The sequence below is a fragment of the Chiloscyllium plagiosum genome, unplaced genomic scaffold, assembly GCF_037043375.1.
Source record: "Chiloscyllium plagiosum isolate Xiang-an unplaced genomic scaffold, Cpla_swu_hap1 HiC_scaffold_10, whole genome shotgun sequence".
Lineage (NCBI taxonomy): Eukaryota > Metazoa > Chordata > Chondrichthyes > Orectolobiformes > Hemiscylliidae > Chiloscyllium > Chiloscyllium plagiosum.
Window position 1 is genome coordinate 8,702,197 of NW_028270148.1, and position 13,742 is coordinate 8,715,938.

Consider the following 13,742-nt stretch of genomic DNA (forward strand, 5'->3'; position numbering starts at 1 on the left):
TGATGAAGGGCTTTTGCCCGAGACGTCGATTTTCCTGCCCCTCCCTCGGATGCTGCCTGACCTGCTGGGCTTTCCCAGCCCCACTCTGATCTAAACTCCCGTTACTTTCAGACTGGAAATCATTAAAGAGCTTCAGAGACTGTCTCAAGGAAAATGCCTCAACTTTGCGGAGGTTGAAAAGTTCCCAGTTCTCAGGGTAGAGCTGAGGGGCAGCACTTGTGGGGAAATGGTAAAGCTATCATTTTAGATCAAGTTGTTAAATGTGTGTGTCTGGTTCATTAAAGGGACCGCCTCCCCCTCCTCGCCAATACTTCAGAAAGATCTCGCACTAATTGAATTGCATCACCTCAGACCAATGAAACTGTTGTTCCTTCCCGCCCCCTCTGCCCCAAATCTATTCCTAAAATCAACTTGTGTAATACCAATAAATTCGCCAGCCGAAGGAGTTCTTCCGCTTTTCCGGGATGTCTCCTGTGTGATTTTAGGAGCCAAAGCGAGTATCCCAAGGAAGTCTGACTAGATTCCCAATGATGAGCTTTACCGCATCTGAGGTTCGGTATTCCCGCTTTGCTATGCACGTTATGTCTAGACAGGTCACTGTGGCCAACCCTTGAACAGGAGAGAGCGAAGGTGGATTGGATTTCATTCCTGCAATTGGCAATTTTACTGCAGTTCCCCCCTTATCACATAAAGCAGCAATAAACCCTTCTGCTGTCTTAAGTGTCAGCACTGAACCGGGTCTGAAGGCGGTCACAGAGCACAGGCAAGACCAGGTCAGATTCCCCCTGATATCGATATAACTTCCTTAATTTCAGCGAGTGAATTAGAAATAAGGAGTAGCGGGGAGGGGATGGAGAATCATTATCCTATTACTTTTGGAAGGGGGCTGTTTGAATCGGGGTGGTGCTGGTGCTGAATAAAACTCATGAATCATAAAAGAAGATGTGACAGTAATTTGCAAAAACTCAAACTCCGTCCTTTGGAAAGCCTCTCGCTCGCAATTTCAGATCAGAAGAAAGAGAAAATTACAAAGCCTCAATTTTGCTCAAGGTCCTGGAGTTTTCCTCCCCCCCCCCCCCCCACTCCCAAAGTTTTTATCCATCTCCAAATAGATTGCCTTAAAAAATTGATTTGCTTTTCCCCAACTGTAAATAAATCGAGAGCAGTTTTGGGAGCAATGAGGGAGGAGGTGTTGGAAATCTCAGTAAAGATTCAGGCTGTTCGGGGCAATCGTTTCTGTACGATTCACTGTTAAACTCTCAACTGTGTGTCTGGAACTCTCAGACTTGGCTTGAGGAATATTGTATGAAGATGATGATGGCCTTAGCAATGGAATGTAATTACGTTAGACAAGTATGCAAAATGTTGGCTGCCTTTATTCAAATCAGATATTGCATGATCCCACTATGACACTCTTTTTCCCTCTTCACGTTTACCCCCTCCCTCTTAAGTCTCGTTTCGTAATGGTTTACGAAAGCGGCATTTTTTTTCGCTGTTGCATAGGCTATAGAATAGGTCAGTATTAAGCTGGGTTTTCCGACATAGGATCGTCCCATTCCAGACAGACACAGAGGGAGACAGAGAGAGAGAGAGAGACTGCAGACTGAGAGTCAATCCGGCAAAAAGGACTTCCCTAAGTTCCCCAACTCAATCCCTGCCTGTGTGCGCTAACCTCCGTCTCCAGGAATTCCCTGTCTGCACAGGTTTGCTGTCTGTTCTTTCACTACACGGTTTAAGCGATTTTTTTTCGAAAAGAATTCACTCCTAACGTGAAGAGCTTTATTTATACATTTGAATGCATTTCGTGATGTACATATGGAGATGGGAATTTTAAATTAAGAGTGGTTGTATTGGAATGAATGTTTTGTCTAAACTCTCAGTGTAATGCCTGAGTTGAGATACAATTGGTGGGGGCCGGCGATTCACTGCAATAATTCACCTTGTGCTAACTGTGGGGTTTTATTTTAAACTTCCTGATACTTGTCTTTTCTATTTGGAGCGCGCGACTTGCTTCCACTTTGGACCGGGCAGAGTAGGAACTCATTGAGATACTTTCGAGTTATCCCTAGAGAGTGTTTTTAGTGTGTGAATTAGCAACAACAAAAGAACAACTACAGGCTCTTGTTCATTCTCAGCGGACAAAGCCCCAGCACTGATCCTTGACTGAAGCAGCTCCACGACTGAGCTGCCGGGGTGGGGCAGATTAGGGAGGCTAAGAGAGAGGGGGGCTACTCCTGAGAGAGGGGGCTACTCCTGAGAGAGGGGGTGGCAAGCGATAAGGGAGATTGGTCACATAGTCCGCTGTTTTGTATGCACTGTCTCTCAAAACACACTTAAACACACACAGACAGAAGCAGACCGACACACAATCACACAGATATGAACACAGTCTCTCACACACACAAACACAGACACACAATCACACAGAATCAACACAAAAAGAAACAAGCACAAAGAGACAGACACAAACCCTGTCAATCCGCAAAGGGATCGTCTCCCAGTTTATAAAAGTTACCTGGAATCACGAGAAGTTAGAAATAAGTTTGGTTTTAAAATAACGACTTTTCATGACGGTTATCTCGTTCAACTCCAATCTGCCGTTCAACAATCCAGAAAGAAAACTCACAAATTTGAACTTTAAAAACTTTCAGCGATTTTGGATTTTGTTTGCAATGTAATTCATTATCGGAGACCCCATTTAAATCTACTCACTGCTCGGCTACTTGATCTATTTGATACAGGGACTGCGTTGTGTTTAAATACGTTGGCTATTGTTTTCACTGTACGACATAAGTGGAGAGATTACAGACCTGGCTGCTCCCCCACGTGTAGTCAAAGAGAATCTGAACGCATTCCCTCCCTCTGAGTCCCTCCTGGTTCCTGGGACCTGACTGGGTGCAGATCCTCAGTCCAGCCGCGAGGTGGCGGTGTAATACCAGCTCAGAATCGAAGCAGGAGACTTCGATTTTTAAAGTCTTTTAAAAACTTCTCTATTGAAAAAAGTTTTTTTTCTAATATCAGTCAGTGAAATATAACGCCGATTGCCACCGACGTAGAAAAGCTAATCACTACGAAATGTTATTTCTTTTGTATGTTTGTTATTTGAAATAGAAACTTGGAGCAAAATATCTGTGACTTGTGTTTGAGCTTGTGCCTTGAGCCAACGAGAGTGAAATTAAAGACCCAGGTTTCGATTTTAACTGCTAGCAGAACAGCGTAGGTGTTCAAAATCTCCCAGTTATTTCCTACGTTGGGCTGCGTGACCGAATTTCATTGCAATTTTGCAAAAAGTTACAAGGGGTCATCGAAGTGTTTTTAGTGGGGACAGAGAGAAGGGAGTTGGTTCAGAGGTTGTTGCTTTGGGAATGAATATAAAAAAATATAAAGAAAGGGAGCTTTGAATCTGAAAATGACTTCGGGTGAGAGATAAACTGCAGGATCCTCGAGTCTACGAAAAAAAAACCAAACGATAGGTTAACATCAGAGACTGGTGACTCAGGTTAAACCACCAACTGTTTGTATTGAATGAGAGAGCAGCCCCATGGTCTGGTAAGACTATGGCGACTTTAGGTTAGATTTATTTTATCAGAACTCGGTGAGTGTCTGTGTATGTGTCTGTACGTTTGTATGTGTCTATATGTGTGCCTGTGTACGTCTCTGTGTGTCTGTATCTGTGTGTTTCTGTGTGTCTGTATCTGTCTGTCTGTGTCTCTGTGCGTGTCTGTATCTGTGTCTGTCTGTGTGCGTCTGTACCTGTGTGTCTGTGTCTATGTGTCTGTGTGCGTGTGTCTGTACCTGTGTGTCTGTCTGTGTCTATGAGTGTGCGTCTGTATCTGTCTGTCTGTGTGTCTATGTGTCTGTGTGCGTGTGTCTGTACCTGTGTGTCTGTCTGTGTGTGTCTGTGTGCGTGTGTCTGTACCTGTGTGTCTGTGTGTCTGTGTGCATATCTGTATCTATGTCTGTCTGTGTGTGTCTATGTGTCTGTACCTGTGTGTCTGTCTGTGTCTATGTGTCTGTGTGTGCGTGTGTCTGTGTAGGGGGAGCTGAGAAGTTGTCAGCGAAAGAATTTGTGCTATTTCTTCACGTGAAGAGGAATGTCCCCGCATCCCCAGCAAGTCTAAACTCCAGCCTTGGTAATTCAATCCAGACTCTCAGAAAGCAGACTTAGGTTTTTTTTGCTTTCGGGTATAATAGAATGGGGCAGAATTTTACGAGCTGCCATCTCAGTACAAGTAGTTGATGTAATCTATAACCAAAGGGGAACCTCCTGCAAAGGTATTGACCAGACCCCCTCCTCCTGCCCACCCCCATTGTCCTGCCCAACCCCCTCCCCCTGCCCTATCTCGACAGTGGAAGAGTTAAACTGGGTAGGGAGTTGACAGGTACATATTAACCTCATGTCAGCTTGTAGGAGCCCCCGTGGGATAGTCTTTGAGTCTGCCCCTAATTGATTCGAACCATCTTTATGATTTCCAGACTGTGTCTGAAACGTATGTGTGTGTGACAGAGAGAGAAGGAGCTGGTCAGATATGGGGATGGTGATTTATGAGCAGAGATTGAGGCTACATTAGACTGGAATTGGGGAGGGACTCTTGAGAGGTCTCTGTCCCTGCAACAGATCAGCTGCCGACAGAAAATAAACACCACACTCTTTCCCCACCGCCCGGTGTCCCCCTCAGGAACGGTTGAGCCCACTGTCGGGGAAAGTAAAACGGGGCTGGTGGGTTCGGTTTGCAAATGGTGCAACGCTGAGAGACGGGCAGCTTTGCAAACAGGCTTTTTAAGTCCATAGAAAATCCGGGAGGCATATACAAACAAACACACTCCTCGGGGACAGACAGCTGCAGATAGCAGGCTGGATGGGCCGAACGGCCTTCTGTCAGCTTTCCCTGTCTCTGCTCGCCTCCCTCCCCACGCGGGTTCACTTACCCGGTTCCAGGCACTGGGGCTTTTCCAAAGAACTAAAGGGAAAGGATGGAGGGGAGTCAAATCTGAACCACTCCCAGCGCCCTATAAAATAATCCTCAATGTCTGAAACTGCAGGCGATTTCAATCAAACCCAATCGGTGATTTTTTTTTAAAAAAGGGAGAGGACAGTGGATACAGGCTCCCTACAATGTCACACACGACCCACACCCACAAGACCGTCTTAGTCTTACTCACTTTCTCAGGCTTCCAAATTCAGGGCAACAGCGATACAACAATAAAGTTGTCAGAGTGAAAACAAAACTTCACACATATTTCCGTCTCAGGGGAAGCTCCATCCTTATCCCCTCCCTGAACATTCACTCCCAGTGTCACACCTGCCGCGGCCACTGGGGACGGTATATTCCTCTCTTTGAGTTTTCCAAGACACTGTACGGGCGTAGACCGTTCGGCCCATGGTACCAGGGACGGCTCTCTGGAAGGGCGACACAGTTAGTCCCTCCAGTTTTCAATCTTTCTTCCCCCCCTCCCACCCCGCCCCACCAATCCGGTCCCTTTCAACCAGGACATCACAGCAAAAAATAAAAGTTATTTCTTCCTGCGTGGATTATCTCAAACTCTCGATGCCTTAGTCAATGCCCCATTTCCCATTGGTACGTTGTGCCATCAGGGGTGGTTGAGATGGTAACTGTTTACTCTGGATTTACCATTCCTCTGGGATATTTATATTCAACATCAAAAATCTCTCTATAGGTCACTGGGATAGAAATATTCCTGATGAAGGGCTTTAGCCCGAAGCATCGATTTTGCTGCTCCTCGGATGCTGCCTGAACTGTTGTGCTCTTCCAGCACCACTAATGCAAAATCTGGTTTCCAGCATCTGCAGTCATTGTTTTTACCATAGAAATGCAGTACCCTATTCCTTTGTTCTGACCTGTTCAGTAGGTACCAAAAGATATGACCCGCCCTCTCTCTTGTCCCAGCACCTTGGCAAGTTGAGGCTAGGATGAGAAAGGGGGTCATTGATTAGGATCCTGGAAGTTGATCTCAATTTATTCTCTCTGTCAGAAGGATTTGTGTGTATGTGTGTATGTGTGTGTGTGTGTTTCGGAGTGAGGTGTGAGATGAATAGGATTGGAGATCATTAGTTGAGGTCAGAATTTGCCATGGTCGTGATGTCTAGTATAGTTGAATACCACCCCTCCACCCTCTTTCAATGCTCTCAAAGGAAAGGTCGGTTTTTGAGCAAGGGCATTGTTGGAAAAATAAGCCAGTCAGAAGCTGACAATTTCTTCACCTGGGAATGATAGTGGGGTCGGGCGGTGAGGGGAGAGAGGACATGAGCTCGATGCAACTTGGCAGTCACTCCAATAGAAACCGAATATGCTGCAAATACGCAGCAGTTCAGGCAGTGCCTGTGAGGAGAGGTACAGAATTACCATTTCACCAACATCAGAAAGGTTGAAAAATGTCACAGGATTTAAGCAAGTGAAGAGGAAAGGATGTACATGTAAGGTCACCATTGTTCCCGAGGACCATAGGGCTACTCGCTCATTACAGAAAGAGAGAGAGACAGAGATGCCTGGCGATGGTTTAACATGACAGTAACAACGTCTCAGGCGAGGGGAGAGGTTGAAGAAGATGGAACTATCATGGTAATCTCAGCCAGTGCTAGGCCTTGAACCTGCACTGTTTGTCATCACTTTGTCTCGCAAACCTGTCATCCATCCATCTGAGGGGAGAACAGAACTTTGTCTGTGATATCACAGAAGGTAGGAGATTTGAAATGTAAAAGTGACAGAGCTTTGTGGGAAAAGTTAGTGTCGTTAGGGCAAGTACAGAAAGATGAGTGTGCAGAAATAAAGAATCATCATCAAAAGTTCTCTCTATAAAAGGGTTTTCAGCAGTACCCTAACATTGTCAGAATATATCATTGGTTCCTGACTGGAGGAATGCGACAATTTAAACTCTGAATGGAATTGTGAAGCAGCTTAGCGATGTCCGATACAATTAAGGTCATTCATATAAATACTATCCTTATCCTTGTTGGAGACAGAATATTTCAGTAACCACAGGCGCCTGTCAGTAACTGGCAGTGTTTGAAAACTTACAGATGGTTCTTGTAGAAATACTGTTCCAATGATTATGAAAGGGATCAGGCCGGAGATACAACCACTTCAGTGACCTTTCTATTTGCTAAAACTAAAAATCACAAACATTTAAGAACACAAGATGTAAAAACAAAAGTAAACCCATTGAATCTGCTCCACCATTCAATGGAGGATCTGATAATCCTCAAGTCCAAGTTTCTTCCTTATACCATAACCCTTGATTTCCCTTACTGCTCAAAAAAATCTATCTTCGCCTTGATTATGCTTTAATAGCCAGACTTGACAGCCTTAGATTGTGAAGAGTTCACTGTCCCCTGAGAGAAGAAATTCCTCTTCATCTCTGTTTTAAATGGGTGGTCCCCTACGCTGAGATGATGTCCACTGGTCCTAGACTCTCTGACAGGAGGAAACAACCATTCTGCATCTACCCTGTGACATTCTCTTATATTGAATATTAAGAATCTTATAAATTTCAATAAAGTCTCGTCTCATTTTTCTAAATTCCAATAAATACAAGCTCAACCTACTTAGCTTTCCAGTTAAGAAAATCCCTTCATACCTGAGATAAACCTCGTGAACCTTCCCTAGGCTGTCTCCAATACTCGTGCATCATTCCCTAAATAACGTGAACAAAACAGTTCACAGTATTCCAGCTCTGTTCTAACTGTCTTGTATGTATAGTTTTAGCAAAATTGCTTTAGTTTTATGTTGCATTTCCTTGGGAATAAACGCCACCATTCTATCTCCCTTCCACATTACCTGCTGAATTTGGATGCTAGCCTTTTGCAATTTATTTGCCCTGGCTCCACAGTTTTTCAATATGTTGACATGATGCATGTAGATTTTGTCTTTGTGTGTGCATATTGCTATTTCAATGTGTCTGCATATGTGTGTGTGAGAATGAGTGAATGAGGTTGCACGTTTGTCAGTTTGGTGGATTTGAGGTGAGTGAGTGGGGGTGTGAATGTATGGATTTTGTGAGTGAGTGTGTGTGTGCCTGTGAGTGATGGGTGTGTTTCTGTGTGTGTGGTTCAGTTTATGGCTGAATGTTTGTGCATATGCATGCATAACAGTGAGAGTCAGTGTGTATGTGTCTGTATGTAGATTAGTGTGTGTGTGAATGAGTTTGTACGTGTGTGTCCATTCACGTGTGTGTGCATGCGTGCCTGTAACACAGGCCATATTTTTAAAATGAGCAAAGAAAAGGATTGCATTTTCCAGCTTCTGTCAGGAGATGGCAACAAGACAAACAAAGCTAAAATGTGTGGGACTGTACCTCTCAGATTGCAGCAAACACTGGACAGATATTTCTGTTCTGATGTGAGCTCCAAGAGACACTGCATTCTTTTGAAATTTTTCGACAGGTGGAAAGTTGTCAAGCTAATTATACAAAATCCAACAAGAGCTTAACAATTTAATTTTTGAATAGTTTCTGATCTTAATTAAATCAGAGCTCATCTTTCGCTGTAAACTCTAGAATACTCTGTCTCATCACAGTCACATACTTGGACTTAAGCATTTTTAGTGTTCCAATTATTTGTAATATATGTCCAAGCAATCTCTTCTTTCTGGTGCCAACCATTCCCCATCCCCACTCAGTGAGATGTGTAGCCCTCTACCACCCCAGCACTGTCAGCACCATTTTTACTTCGGTATAGACCCAAGTTAGAAAGTGAGGATATCTTTTCCATCCATCATCACCCCTTCAATCTGTTGCTGATGTCTTGACCATAATAAAGAATCAAGCATTCACATTGCATCTTACATATGCCTAGGACATCCCAAAGTCCCTTCCTTATATGTACTGTTGAAGTATAATCACCATTGTTGGATATCTGCAAGTCAATTTATACACAGCAAGCTCTTACAAATAGCAATATGATAATGATGTGATCGTTAGTTTTAGTTATGTAATTGAAGGGAGTAAATGTTGTTCAGGGCAAATATACTGTTGTTCTTTGAAATTTTGACAAGGAGTTTTTTACATATAAACTCTGCCTTCTTTCCTCTTCACTTGGGCTCGGGGTTGTTTACAATGTTAGAAGTGTTATATAAGTGGAAGTCATTTTTTTGTTTATTGCATATCCTAACCTCTTCCATTCCATTGGGCTCATTGAGTGATATGTTGTAGTGTTCAGGAAATTAAACTTGATTTACTGGAGATTCCTGGGACAATCCTGGAGACCTGGGAGCCCCATATCCTTTACCATTCCTGCTAGCTGGATCATTGTGCATTGGAAACGTAGTCAGTGTTGTGATGTTTAAATATAAGGACCCAAGCTCCCTCAACCAACAAATTCAATCAATACAGTTAATCTGTTTTAATGATAAGGTTGGAGGAATGAAAATTGGGCTTGTAACCAAAGAAATCTTCATTGTTGTCAAGTATTGTCTAGTGATTTTTGATATCTATCTGAAGAGCAGCTCACACGAGTGATGATGCCTCTGATAGTCCTGGGAATGTTAGCCAGGATTATGTACTCTTTTCTCTGCAGCAAAGCCCTGGGTTATTGATCTGGAGTATTGCACAATGTATTGCTGGCAGATCATAGTTATGCAGCTGACGACCCAACAGTATCCCATGAGAACTCGGCTTGTACTGCTGGTAACATTGAGCACTGGTGGAGCAGGAGCATCACATCTGTCTGGCTGCATGACCATGCAGCAACAGTGTTTATAAAGTGCTTCCATGCTCCAGTTATCAATGCAATTAAATTATGGCTGTGCTACAATTCACATTGGCGGAGGTGTCCAGGGGAACTGAGCCAACCATTTCAACCAACCTCTCAGCTTCAATGTCCTTGGAATTCAAATCAAGACTTCTGCTTTCATTCTAATGTTGAACTGCATCCAAAACCTGGCTGCACTGACACAGAAGTGGTAGAGTCTAGCACTGTAATACATATATTTTACAGGTCTTGTATCTTGCTGAAAAGACAGAGAAGAAATAAATATTGTAAACATTATTTGTCTTCATCAGGACCAATGCAAAAATTTAAAATGTCAAGTGATCACACCAATTTACATGAGAAAACTGTGCTAACTGGTTGCCAAGTTGACTCTGATTGACACAGGTACTGCTGTGGAGAGAACAATGGGAACCTAGAGGCTCCCCAAGCTCCTGGGTAATTCAGTAAAAACAATGACTGCAGATGCTGGAAACCAGAGTCGAGATTAGAGTGGTGCTGGAAAAGCACAGCAGTTCAGACAGCATCCCAAGGAGCAGGAAAATTGACATTTCGGGCAAAAGCCCTTCATCAGGAATACAGGAAGAGTGCCCAAAGGCCATCTCTCCACCCTTCAGGCACTCTGCCTGAATTGAAGCAAAGAACTGTGGATCTGGAAGTCTGAAACAATAATAGAAATTGCTGGAGAAATTCTGCAGGTTTGGCAGCATCTGTGGATGAAAGCAATGTTAATATTTTGGGTCCAGTGACTCTTCTACAGAACTGACAGAAGCGCATTGGATCCAAAACATTAATGCTGCCAGACCTGTTGAGTTTTGCTTTTTTTGCTTTTGCTAGATTCTGTTTGTTTGCAGAGAATTGGTCCCTTTGTATCACTTAATATGTTACCTCTAGCAAGCGTAATTTAGACACACTATGAGCTCAAATGATTATCTTCAATTGGAAGTTAGTGTTACTATCTATCAGCGTACTTAGGATTGTTCAGCAAGTCCTGCCTAATCACAGAATCTCATCAAGCAGTGTATAATTTGTTTTAAGTTGTATGAGCATGATCACAGTTGACTTGTCAACCAATCAGCACCTTGTTCTCATATTATATATTACTGTGATCACAGGAAATAGGAGCAAGAATAGGGCATTTGGCCTCTCAAACCTGCTCTGCCAATCAATCAGTTTATGGCTGATCTTTTAACTCAACTCCACTTTCCTGAGTTACCCACCTAGCACTTGCTATATTTAATACATAGAAATACATTGATCACAGTCTTGAAGATACTCAATGATGTGATGTCCTCTAAGATATGGAATTCCAAAAATTCACTGCCATTTCAGTGAGGAAATTCTTCCTCACCACAGTCTTAAATGCTTATCCTGAGACTATGTCCTTTGTTTGTTGCCTGATTGTTTGAAATTTGGCATTCTTGTATTTGACTTGATGAATTCAAGATGAGAAGCTTTGGCAACATGTCTTTATTTTCAGCAAAATTCAAGTCCTATTCTATCAAGTAAACTGTTTATAACAGATATTTCATCTGTGAAGAGGCAATGACTGGGGCACTGATCAGTTAGAACAACAGCAACAAATCACATTTAGATAGACCATAAGATGTAGGTGCAGAAATAGGCCATTCAGCCCATCAAGTCTGCTCCTTCATTCAAGAAGATCATGGGTACACTGATAATCCTCAGCTCCAAATTCCTATCTTAACACCATACCCTTTAGTTCCCTTCATTATAAGCCCAGAAGACATAAAAGCGAAGGTCGGCTATTCAGGCCAAAAGTCCCTAAATGTTTCTCAAGTAGCAAAACTTTCAAAGGGACATCACAAAAGTGCAGTCAGACACAAAATTGACAGTGAACAAAAGAGGGAGATAGAGACAGCCTAGAGCTAGTTCAAAGAGATCAGCTTTAAAGAAAGCAGAAAGGTGGAGATAATAATTAGGGAGGAAATTGCAGAGCTTCATGCCCAGACAGCTGAAGGCACGCAGCCAAGGGTGGATTAACAAAAATCATGAACATGCAGGAGACCAGAATTTAAAAAAAAATCATTGTTCACTTGCAGTTGTAGGGCCAGAGAAAGTCATAGAGATTGGGAGGGTTAAGGTAATGGAGGGATTTGAACATAATAATGATAATATGCAGAGGTTACATCATGGATAAGAGTGGTTTTAAATAAATCTATACATAAAGTTGCCAACAGTAACATTACAGTCGCTATCTTTAGGATTTTCACTATCAGGCCCTGCTTATCACCATGGTAAACAAATACATTATTTTCTTGACTGGATAGCATTTTTTTTACTCATTACATTATTAGTTAGGTATAGCTACTCTGGTGATGTATCACCACCATGCATACCTCAAGATCCAGGGGACATTTACTCTCCCTTTGAGTTGGAAGATAGCCTAACCACTGGGAGAACTATTTATTCTGATGGGATACCATGAATACAGTGGTTACGTTCAGGCATCAGTGCTACTCGGCTCAATGGGCAGTGCTATCATCTCTGAGCCTGAAGGCAGAAGGTTCTTGATCCACCCCAGTGTCTTAGTTTTACACAGTCCTAAAGAGTGTGCTTTCTGGAAGGAGCTGTGTGTAAAGTCATCAGGAATGGTTGATGATGGTTGTCTTGCTGCTGGCATTTAACAGCAATGTTGTAAGTGGCAGATGGCCTCACGTATATCAGGGTCCAATCGAAGCCTGTACACAGCCAGCACCAGCACTGACGGGCACTGTTCCACATGTGAAGACTGACGGGTAAGCCTCCTCATGGGCTCCTGTTTGTGTGGCCCTTGCCAACGTCTCTGCCCATTGAAAGACAACCCTGGTCGCAGAACCAATCTGGCCACTCCTCTCCCCCAAACTCACCATTCTCCCATTTCCAGTTCATTGCCAGCCTGATTGGCTTCTGTGAACTCCACATACTTGGCTTCTACATCTTATGACCATAAGACGTAGGGGCAGAAATTGGGCCATTCAACCTGTTGAGTCTGCTCCGCCATTCAATCATGGCTGATAGGTTTCTCAATCCCATTCTCCCATTTTCTCTCCTTGATCCACTTGATACTCAAGAACCTATCTATCTCTGTCTTAAATACACTCAATGACCTGGCCTCTACAGCCTTCTGTGGCAGTGAATTCCATCGATTCACCACTCTCTGGTCTGTTGCAATTCCTGCAATGGCCACTGCTCTAAGTGAGACTGAAAAGAACTGAAGTGTTGCAATTGTCCAGCAGCCTTTGGGGGATCACATCCTCTAGTGCAGGCCTGGGGAACATAACTTATAGCCTGTGTCTCCATGGTTAGCTGAAGCAAGGTTTCTCTCCAAGTTCTGATGGAGGGATGGACTCACTGCTGTTCCGTAAGTTCCCAGCCCCAACATTGAGTTCATAATTCAGCATGACTCCGGTAGTGCTGCACTGTCAGAGGTGCCATCTTTCAGTTGAGAGATTAAAACGAAGCCCTGGTTGTCCTCTCAGTTGGATGTAAAAGATCCCATTGCTTTATTTGAAAAAGTATAGAGGAATTCTTACTAATATTGATTCCCAAAACAACATTATTGAAAACAGATTGTTTAGCCATTGTTATGTTACTATATGTGGGAGCTTGCTGTGTGTAAATTTCCCATGGCTGACCTACACGTCCCTGGACACTATGGGCAATTTAGCATGGCAAATCCACCTAACTTGCACACCTTTGGACCATGGGAAGAAACTGGAGCAGAAACCCATACAGACACAGGGAGAATGTGCAAACTCCATAAAGGGTGGAATCAAACCTGGGTCCCTGGCGCTGTGAGGCAACAATGCTAACCACTGAGCCACCCTGCCACCCCCTGTTTGCTAAATTGCAACATTGACTGCACATCAGAAATATCTCATTGGTTGTAAGGGGGGTTGTGGTCTGAAAATGGCTATATAAATTCATGAATAAAAGCAAAATAATGCAGATGCTGTAAATCTGAAACAAACACAGAGAATGCTGGAGAAACTGAGGAGGTCTGGAAGTATCTGTG

At 43.3% G+C, this 13,742-nt stretch overlaps 1 protein-coding gene across 1 annotated transcript in view; it reads left to right on the forward strand.

Moving 5' to 3' along the window:
* The first annotated feature begins 1,550 nt into the window (after window positions 1-1,550).
* LOC122552587 (collagen alpha-1(XII) chain-like) overlaps window positions 1,551-13,742 on the forward strand; it is a 275,375-nt gene continuing 263,183 nt past the window's right edge. The window contains exon 1 of the mRNA XM_087991107.1: window positions 1,551-1,703. The gene's annotated coding sequence lies outside the window, so the exon portion shown is untranslated. The remainder of the gene's footprint in view (window positions 1,704-13,742) is intronic.